The sequence below is a fragment of the Mandrillus leucophaeus genome, unplaced genomic scaffold (genome assembly GCF_000951045.1).
Source record: "Mandrillus leucophaeus isolate KB7577 unplaced genomic scaffold, Mleu.le_1.0 Scaffold1219, whole genome shotgun sequence".
Lineage (NCBI taxonomy): Eukaryota > Metazoa > Chordata > Mammalia > Primates > Cercopithecidae > Mandrillus > Mandrillus leucophaeus.
This window is the reverse complement of record NW_012100532.1, coordinates 457,794-464,273: the sequence shown is the minus strand read 5'-3', so window position 1 is coordinate 464,273 and position 6,480 is coordinate 457,794. Positions and strand designations below refer to the sequence as shown.

The 6,480-nt window shown below is 35.6% G+C and overlaps 1 pseudogene; it reads left to right on the top strand.

Annotated features, from left to right (window-relative positions):
• The first annotated feature begins 883 nt into the window (after positions 1-883).
• LOC105533052 lies at positions 884-1,479 on the top strand (annotated as a pseudogene).
• The last annotated feature ends 5,001 nt before the right edge of the window (positions 1,480-6,480 follow it).

Genomic DNA, 6,480 nt, shown 5'->3' with positions numbered 1-6,480 from the left:
TTTCTGTGTATCTCCTACGGGAAAATACCAGTTATTTCCAAAGCAGCAGGAGAGAAATGGTTATAAATACTATAAACATTGGGCAATATTTATAGAAGCATTGTTCCTTATATAGCATTAATTTTAAAATGTTTACTTGTTGGTCTGTTGCTTTATTGAAGTGAATATATTTAAATTGTCCATGATGTATGAGCACTGACAGAAATGTACCTCGTCTATGAAGAGCCTCCTTAATGAAGCATTTGCACTACCACAGTGTTTCTTCAGTGAGTGCATTTATTCACTCCAAACTTGTAATAGAAGTGAAAGATGACACTTCTTCTCTACAGGAACCACATCAAGTAAATCCTATCATTCATTCATTCACAACAAACAGTAAATGCTTGTTGCTAGTGGCTCTCAGCTTTTTCAGTCCTTTCATCTTTAAGAGAGGAGTGACACAGGGACATTCCAGAAGTTATCTGTGAAGCTACTCTCTGGAGCATGAGTCACTGTGAGGAGTTGGCCTGCTTGTTTCCCTCACCCTACCCTTTCTACCACTCCCAAGAGACAACTTGGGAGAAAGAGTTCACTCAAGGTGACAAATCTCCAAACCAATTTGTTTATTCAGGCTCTCCCAGCAATCCATTATCATAGATAATTGAGAGTTGACTGTACTCTAATTATAACAAAGACATCTTGAGGTTTCATCGGTAACCTAAAGCACACAACTCGGGATGGGCGAGGAAGCTGAATTTGGATAGACCTGAACTTCAGGTAGTGCATTTAGCAAAGAGAGTCAGAGGAGGGAGACTAGATCATAGTATAATCAACGATATGAAAACAAAAATAGTTATGACTAATAACTCAAAATTATGGGTGGCTGTAACAGCTCAGCTGTGGGATGCCCACTGCCCATGCCATGTGCTGCTTTTACTCTCACAGTGCTACTTCCTGTTGGGCAGTAAAAGTACCGAAATTCCACCTTTTACGTCTGTGTAGCAGATATTCTGCAGACTTTATAGACTGCACAACAGTGTCTATGGGAAGCTAGTCACTTTTGACTGTACAGTGAAACCTTCAGTTGCCTGTGTTGATTAAGAGTTAAAATACCAAAGTAACTTTATCATCAACATGACTTGATTTTGCTGGAAGCTTCCAGAAACAGAATATGAATGTTTCAATTCTACCAGCTGCATAAAGTCCTGTCCTCAACGACATTACGCTGCCAACTGCTTGATCAACACATTCATGACTTGGGTAACTACTTTTTTCAAAATGCTGTACTGAAATTGGGCTGGAGGCTGTAAGTGGTCTATTGCTCTGGCTCTAAGCATCACCCTTAGTGGCTTTGGAGCAGATCATTTCTACCTCGACCAGTGGCAAGAAGGCCTTGGCAAGCTCTTCAGCTTCAGTGGCCTGGAAATATGGACACTAATAGACATCTTGCTAATTGGAGTTGGCTACATTGGACCAGCAGATGGCTCTTGATACATTTAGCTGTGATTATGTGCTTGGAAGAGGAGCAATGTTTAGTAAAAGCCCTTTTGCCTGTAGGAGTTGATGCGGTGTGAGTGATGTATTTGTGTATTTTTAATGTACAGCACTGGTACTTTGCTTGTCTTGATGAAGTAAAAAAGAGAAATGAAATACTGAAAAAAATTAGAAGAAGAAATTGAATACTGTAAATATTGGAAGAAACACACCTACATAATATTCATAGTATATACAGTAATAATCTCACTTTAATACAGCAGTTTCTTGATGCTTTACAGAAATCTCAAAGTATATTTCATTCATGACATTGGCCAAACATCATAACTCATATGGAAGAAAGTTAAAAACAATTTACCTACATTTAGTGATGTTGAAACTAAGACACATCAGTTATTTTTCTCCAGCATTTCCATATGGTTAAAACTGGAGGCAGAGAATAAGATCCAGTTTTAAACCATATCTGCATTTTGATTTCCAGAAATTATTTTAATTGATTTTTTCCTTTCCTTGTTTTATTCTTTCTCTCTCTCTCTCTCTCTCTCTCTCTGTGTGTGTGTGTGTGTGTGTGTGTGTGTGTGTGTTTTAATACTGGAAGTTATTTGGCTCTGTTCTTTCAGCCACAAATTAGAAGCTCCCACAAAAATCCTTCATAATTTAGACTTGCAAAGCTTTGGTTTGTACTCTGATTGAAGATTTCCTAATTTACTTAGCAAAATCCATTCAACAAATATTTGATGAGCCCTACAATGAATATAATACGTGTTAAGTATGTGGTAGTAACAAAAGAAGTATGATTCAAGACTGGGCACAGTCCCTAAGCGCTTGTTGAGGAGGCAAAACACACAACCATAAAAGAGTTGAGTGAGGATAATAAAAATTAACATGACACAAATTTTAGGACTGTATGGAAGGAAAAATCAGGAAAGGTAGTTAACATTTTTGAGGACTAATATTTAGCTAGGAACTTTGCAATTACTATCTTATTTCAGTTTTACAACTCTGAAAGATCTCATCTCAACTTTATAGATGTAAAATAAAACCCCAGCAACCAACCTGAGACCAAAAGAGGATAAGCAAATTTCCCACTATAATAAGATCAGATATGAAACTAAATCAAAGATCTTAGTTTGAACCCCAAGGGACTTGGAAAGTTGGACATAAAGAGAAAAAAACTGTATAAGCAATGGGATAAAAAGATGAGTGAAGAAGCAAAAGATCTGAGGAGTCTAGTCTTGTTAAATGAAACAGGTTTGGGGACTGAGAATATATATGTTGCATGAACTTGTATTTAATTTTAGTAGCTAACAAATTGGCAATAATATAATCAAACTGTTTTCTGAAAATATTATTCAGAATAGATACAATGGTAAAAGTCTAAGCAGGAGGCAACATGGTGTTAACAGGTGGCTATGGTTGGAGTTACTGAGCAAAATATATGAGATGCTCAGTAATATTATCTGTAAGAAAGCATTTGAATATGGGTGTTATAGCGGAGCTAGAAGACAAAAAATAATATAAAATTGTAAATTCATCAGAACTTAGTATGATCACAAACAGATAAAATATTACAGATTTAGATTTATTGATTTTTGAGGCATTGTTTGAATTGACAAGTCAATTGCTATAACCAAGAGAAATCCACAGAGTAGTTACTTAAGCCTAGGTTGTTCATTATAATGACTTTAAGAAGATTATAAAGATCCCAATATCTATGCTATACCCAGATCAATTAAATCAGGATACTTGGGGGTAAATATAATCATTAATAATTTTAAAAATCTTTCCAGTACGCAGCCAAAGTTAAGAAGCAATACCACAGAGCATGAAAATTGAAGGTATGGATATGGATGAGATCAGCAGCTGGTGGAGTACATAAATACACACAGTAGAATCGTGAATCAGTGAAGCAGACAAAGAAGAAACCACAGAGAGGTAGGAAAAAACTGAATAATGCAAGATCCTGAGGGCCAAACAGGAAAAGAAGCCAAATAACCAGGGAAACTCAATAGGCCAACTGTTCATACACAATTAGGATGAGAACTGAAAGAAGTATCAAGTTTGTTGAAAAGGAAGTTAACTGCTGACTAGAGAATCAACTTTCAGGAATGTGGTGAAGATCATATTACTATTAATTGAGAGAAGGAGTGTTGGAAAAGGGGAGTTGGTATGTGTGAACTAGTTTTTGGAAAAGAAGTGGTCTGGGGGCTGAGGAAGAAAGAAATGAATTGAAATAATTTGATATTTCCTGATGATTGACGTATGAACAGTTAAAACGGAAGGGAAGGAAGTAAAAAGTAGAAAAAGATTAAACAGGTATGCGAAAGAAGACCAATAAAATAGAGTCCTGGAGAAAGTTAAGGAACAGTGAGATGCAAATGCATACAGAGGATTAGTCCTGGCGAATAGAATAGTGTCATATTCTTGGGTAATAAAATGAATTAGGAAGAATGACTTTTTTCTATTGTTTTTTTTTAAGTTTTGTTTTATTTTTGATACTGTATTTTTTCATATGTTCTAAGAATGACTTTGAATTCTCTAAAAATTAGAAGACATGGTCATTTTCTTAGGGTTTCAAAGTGAGATATGTACTTTCAGGAGAGTTAAGAAGGTCTGGGATAGTTTATGTGCAAACTTTGATAATGTTATCAATAAGACACACACACAAAGATTTCAGAGTAGCAGTGAGGGCTCAGTAGGGATGCCTACTTTATTAGCATAGTTTTGAGACTTCTTTCAATAAGACTCTGCTCTCAGGGAAATTGGGGGTAGGGTGATTGTCAAGTAAGTTTTCTGTGTATATGATTCATATTTGGAAATTGACAAGAAGGAAAGAGTAGAAGCAGGCCCATAGTTTCTGAGAGATTTTATAGGAGTAGTAAGCCTATTATGAAAATAGCCAAGCCTGGAGTTTCAATTGGCTACATTGATACACAAAACTAAAGTAGGGAAAAGAGAGAGGTGCATGTAAATACTGACTGTGATGACCAGTAATGGGGAATTTGTTCAATCAAGTAAAAAAGTGAAAGAAGTAAGATTAAAAAATGTAATAAAAGAGAAATATTTCAGAGTTTATGCTTACGCAATATAAGTTAATATAAAAATACCTTGGAGGCTAAGAAGTAGGAGCCACGAAGGTCACTAAATTTAAAGACTTTAAGACAGGTGATGCTGTGATATTAAAAAATCTGTATAGGCCAGGCACTCACGCATGCAATCCTAGCACTTTGGGAAACCAAAGTGGGTGGACTGCCTGGGCAACACGGTGAAAGCCTGTCTCTACTAAAATACAAAAAATTAGGCAGGTGTGGCGGCGTGCACCTGTAGTCCCAGCTATCTGGGAGGCCGAGACAGGACAATTGCTTGAACTCGGGAGGCAGAGGTTACAGTGAGCTGGGATAGTGCCACTGCACTCCAGTCTGGGCAACAGAGTGAGACTCCGTCTCAAGAAAAAAAAATCTGCATAAACGGTTACAGTCTAGTCTATATTTAGAATCTACTACAATAAACAACATGCAATACATTCAAGGAAAATATTTTGATATTTTTACACAAGCATTTGCCAGGAATTGTTCACTGAAATATTAGTCAGCTCTTTCAACAAACAGAGTAAAGGATGTCCATGGCCAACAATTATGGGAAATATTGTATCCTACTCTTAGGGAAACAGGAGCTTAGGATAACCAAGGTGACACCATTTTTAAATCAATTAAATCTTAAAGACTAGCAAGGTGCATTATTCTCCACTCATAACCCATGATCCTAAGATGCTTATAGTTGAGGAAACAGTCTACCTACAAGAGCACACTCCTACAATGACAAAAAGTCCAGATGTCCCAATACCCATAACAATATGTGCTTTCAAGATATTTATAGTTATGCTTTGATGTACTTACACACTAAAATGTCAAAGATAGTTTTCTTTAAATCAATAGAATAATAAATACTTTCACGCTGTCAGCCCAAATGCACCTAGTCAAAGCTTAGTTTAGTCTTCACATAGACAAGACCACAATAGAAGAAAAACTTAAAGCCAATGTGTTTCTTTGCCTGCTTTGTGAGGATGCCCTACTCTGTGATGGGTGTTCTCAGAAAGGGGATGCCCATTAAACTAGCAATCCACTGTCTCTTCTCACTGCACTCTGTGACTCTATTTGAATTCTTTCGTATGTGGGATCCAAGAACTTTCTCTTGGGGTCTGGATGAAGACCAATTTTTCTGGTAACACTACCATATGGTATTGGATGTTTACAATGAACATTAGTAGATTACAAGATTGGAGAAGGTCTAATGTCAGAATACACCCAAATAAACACGCAATAACAAACTACCACAACAACAAAACCTGCTTCACTCAAGCTAAGTATGTCTAAACTTACTGGGTTACTGAACTTCTTTTTTCTGTTACACCTAAAAGATCCACTAAAATAGTATTTTATAGAACATTCTTGGAAAGTGATTTTCCTAGTTTGAATATAATTGTTTTTTTAGCAATGATTGTCTTAGATTAATTAGGAAGTAATTAAATTAATCTATAATCTTTTATTTTCTTCTGCCTTTATTTATTGCTTTAAGTAGCCAGCTAATTTCTATTTTTCCTTTAATTCACTAGACAAATGTCAATTTCCTTTACATTTAATTGTACATGAGTTGAAGCACATATTTATGTGCTGGTATTAGAAGAATATACAGACACTCATATTTCAAAAAAATATGAGAGTATCATTGGTAATTAGTCTTTGCCTTAAAATGTTAATAGATACAATATGATAGAGGATATCAGAGTAACAAGAATTCAGAAAAAGAAAATGCTAACAGGTCCATCAACCATACACTTTTTTCTATGCAACCAAATACACATTCATACACACTGACACACACAATATAGTTGACACACACAATATAGTAGACACACACAATACATGAGATATAATGCATGTGCATATACTGATTTATGTAATATATGAAAAATCTAGATCATATATCAGAATTCTAATGAAGGTATTT